Genomic DNA, 4,202 nt, shown 5'->3' with positions numbered 1-4,202 from the left:
GACAGAAAGCTAAGAGAAAAGAGTTGTGAAAAGAGTTATAACTTTCAGCAGAAGAAGGAACTAGGAAACAGACACGGGAACAAAAATTGCAGGGAGAGGCAATTCATACAGCATTTGGAGAAAGGTATTGAGTTTTTCATAAGACATAGCTCAGGAAACTCAAAGAAATTTCATTAAGTCTCAAAAGATAGTCAGCTGTCTCCATAAAGTCTATCTCCAGATAATCAGTACTAGGCCTCTATTTTATTTTGATATTCTCCTCTCTTTTGGTGTTTAGTCCTGCCACAAATTCCTGTTCACTTTTTGTCATTGCAGTTTACCTGATTTTTATTCGTTGTTCTATAATCACCTAAATCAGACAGGTTTTTATTAAAATGGACAGTTTAAGAGGTAATCTGCTAAGATTAGGTAAATAATATTTTCACAAAGTTCTACAAGTAATTGGGTGATTTAATATAGTGCAGTATGTGTGAAGGTAGAGAATTGCAGGGTGCTATGAAATCTACATAAGATGTATTTTATTATGATGGGCTTCCTAGTTGAAGTGGCACTTAGGATGAGAAAAGAAACTATGTGTTATATTGGACATCCCATATACAGTATATATTATTTTATATGTAATATAAGGAAAGAGTTAAATTGAAGTAGCAGGATACCAAATCTGAACAGGTGAGCTTGTGAAAGTGACAGGAATTTGATATGCATAGAGTGCGGAATGCAGAGTACAAGAGAGGGAAGCAAAGAGACTAGGCCAAAGGAGAGCGAAGTTATGATCACCAGGGATATTTACTGAAGGCTATTGCAGAGTTTGAGCTCTTTCCTTAAAATGAAAACATTTGCAGAGTTTCAAGCAGGGGACAACATGATCAGTTTCCTATTTCAGAAATTTTACTATGGCTACACTATACAAAATGGATCAGAGAGAATAGAGTGAAAATTCAGAAACTAGTTAGGTAGTATTGTGGGAATTGGGATGATAATCATTATCGTGTACCCCAGTGGAATAGTATTGGGAATGGAAAACAGGAAGAAGTATGAAAGAATTCACTGTGGGCCAATGTTAATAAAAATTTCTTGACAATTGAAGAAATTGGTGGCTTTGTATTTTTGACATTAAAGGCAAAATCTCTCTGGTTAAACTGGCTGTCAATTATTAAATTGTCTTTTGCTGCCTGGATCAACGTTTGACTTATACTTTGAAAATGACAGAAAATGAGAAATTCCTTTTGTACTTTTTTTATTTGGTTTCCTGAGAGAAAATACTAATAAAGAAGAGCAAATGAATGAAATAATATTTTCCTTCAAATTAGAGAAGTTAAGGGACAAGAAAGTGGCAGATTACGTAAAAATTTAAGATTCATTTCTCTTATCCCTTCAGAGATCCCATATAATCTCAGGATTAGAAGAAAGAATTGAACATCTAGTTCAATTCCATACACAAGAAAGTCCCTTTTAAAGCATCCCTCTGTGCTGTTAAAGCACATAACCTGGTGTTTCTCAAATTTCATATGTATACAAAGGCCTGTTAAAATGCAGATTCCAATTTAGTAGTTTGGAGGAGAGGCATTTTTAATAAGTTTAATAAAGGATTTTACATTTTTGGTAAGTTTTCAACTGTTGCTGATATTCTTGCTTGTGGACTATCTTTGAGTGCCAAATATTTAACTTATATTTGAAAACAACTGGTTATAAAGAGTTCATTGCTGATCCTGATATTATAGCAATATGAGGTACTGCAATGTCCAGAACATGCATTTATGTTTGTTAAACATTTTGATCTTCTGATCAAAGAGTCCATCTAAGCTCCAGTTCTTCCTGCAAAGTGAAAGGTAGATGGGTCCATTTTTTTTCTGCAAGATACCTTGCATTAGAGTTGATTGATATACACAACTCAGAATATCTCCCAGTGAATTAACTGACCAAAATAAGCCCATTTAGTTAAAAGTGAGAATGAAATGTGTCTGTATCTATATGCAAATTATTTTACTTTTCCTCATATTTTTCACCATTAACAAAAATACAGATGGTTTATAATAGCACATTTTTTACATTCAGAAGAGCTGCTCCTTTTGTTTAAGTTAAAAATTTAGAATGAAGGTGAAACCAGAATGTGTGATTTTATAAACAACTGACAGAATCACTAATAAATCTGAATAGTTTAACTTTGAAAATAACACTCATTTAAGAAGCTTCAGTGAGTTTTTACTTTGTACCTAATATTCTTTTGAAAAATATAAAAAAAGACAAATATTCTTTCTTAAATTAGTTTCTGACCATATGTTTTTAATGACTGTTTGATTTAGCAATAATACGTGAATTACAACCAGTGGTGAAGTTATGCATGTAAATGAGCTGGAAGAGTTTCACAGGACATAAAGTCCATTTAGGAAGAGAGGACATTTTTAGCCATGTTGTATGAGAAATATTTATGCAATTCGATTGACTTTTTGTGTATTTGTTTTATTCATACATTTTAGTAACGAATCATTTACCCTAAACAGAAGAACAGTCTTTTAATGACCACATCATCCTCATCCTCCATGAGCTCGCAACACAGAGCCATGAAGGAGGCAGGGGACACTGGCCTAGCCAGCTGGATCAACCAGGTCAACCTGGCAATCAATGGGGTGACCCATGTGGCAGCCAGATCCACCTCACATCTGATCAATTATTTATAAAGTTTACAAACATTTTTTGCTGTTCATTGTTCATGCATCTTATGTAGCTATACAGTGGAATCTTGTTCATGCTTACTATTTAGCTATGCAATGGAATCTTGTTCATGCTTTCTATTTAATTCTGCAGTAGAATCAAAGGCACATGTATTAGTATGATATTGTTTTTCTACTTATGTTTCCATTTACGATGAGGATTCTAGGTTTCCTGCTATCAATATACAATGCTGTTTTGGTGCAAACAATGCACAGTGGCTTCACTAAGTCCAAAAGTGACACTGTGGATTTTTCATCTAGTTTAACTTTTTTGCCTGGACAAAGTTGTTTTAAAGAAAAGACTATAATAAGAACAAGATAGCACAAAAAGAAATGGAGGTATTTTTTCATTGTTTTTGTATTTGTAAGACATGTAAAATTGTCTGTGGTCATTAAATAAACATTATCAGAAAATATATTTGTTTCATTAATATATTTAACTTTCAAGTAATCAGCTTATTGATATTAGTTTAGTAAACGGAACTGTTTCCTCAAATAAAGTTGCTAAATCCATTTACACAACTAAAATCCACATGAAAGTCAACATTCTCTTTCACCATATTGTTTTATCATGCAAACCTCCAATGGTAAAAAATGTCAACTTCATGACATATTTCATTTTTTCCCTATCCAGATGGCTTTTGGGGGATAATGCAAAGATTTATTTTTATTTTAAAGAGGTGATTAACTGGCCATCCTCTCAATGTAGGCCCTGAATCTCAACTATCCTTGTAATAATAATAAAAAGAGATTCTGTGTTCAAGTAGACAGCATATCTACTAAAATTGGAATAATACAGAAAAGGCTAGCATATACCTGCAAAAAATGGCGTGCAAGTTTGTGAAGCATTCCACATTTTTATTTTCTAATAAAAATTATGTATTTGTATATTTTTTAGAAAAGATTGGGCAGGATGATGTCTGATTTGGCTTATATAAGTGAGCTATAGATGAGATAAAAATAATGTAATCTATGTAAGTGAGAACTCATAAAAATGAAGTAATGAAATTTTAAGAAAATTTTCCCTGGTATGTAGTCAAATGTTATTTTTAAAATGATGTATTTTTACCTTTCCTTCACTGTAGAACCTAGTTTGTAAAAAGCACCTTACAAAAAGCACCTTTATAAATTCAAAAGACTTCAGATTGCCAATTTTGCATTGCCTAAGTCTATGATATAATTGTTTAATTATTAGTTTCATTTTGTCTGGATAGACGATGCTGATATTGACATTGGAAGTGATTTTAGCATTATTAACACTTGTTTTAAGAAGTGTCCAATGAAAAGAAATGCAAAATCAAACAGAAAAAAAAGTCTTTCTTTTATAGAAGTAGGCAGAACTTTGCAGAAATGTCTAAGGGGAAATTAGGCAAGCAATGAGGAGTGAGTACATAGCATGACAGGCACCACGACAGGAAATGTACCTGGGGTAGTCAGCTGATTCCTGGGATGACCTAATGAACAGGGTATATTCTGCATCTTAGCACTTCC

The 4,202-nt window shown here is 32.9% G+C and overlaps 1 non-coding gene across 1 annotated transcript; it reads left to right on the top strand.

Annotated features, from left to right (window-relative positions):
* Positions 1–3,466: 3,466 nt before the first annotated feature.
* LOC112206687 (U6 spliceosomal RNA) lies at positions 3,467–3,571 on the top strand. Its single transcript, XR_002941119.1, has one exon. It is a non-coding gene; the product is annotated as a U6 spliceosomal RNA (small nuclear RNA).
* Positions 3,572–4,202: the final 631 nt, after the last annotated feature.

Source organism: Pan troglodytes, chromosome 22 (genome assembly GCF_028858775.2).
Source record: "Pan troglodytes isolate AG18354 chromosome 22, NHGRI_mPanTro3-v2.0_pri, whole genome shotgun sequence".
NCBI lineage: Eukaryota > Metazoa > Chordata > Mammalia > Primates > Hominidae > Pan > Pan troglodytes.
Note: the sequence above shows the minus strand (reverse complement) of the source record. Positions and strands in the feature narration are given on the sequence as shown.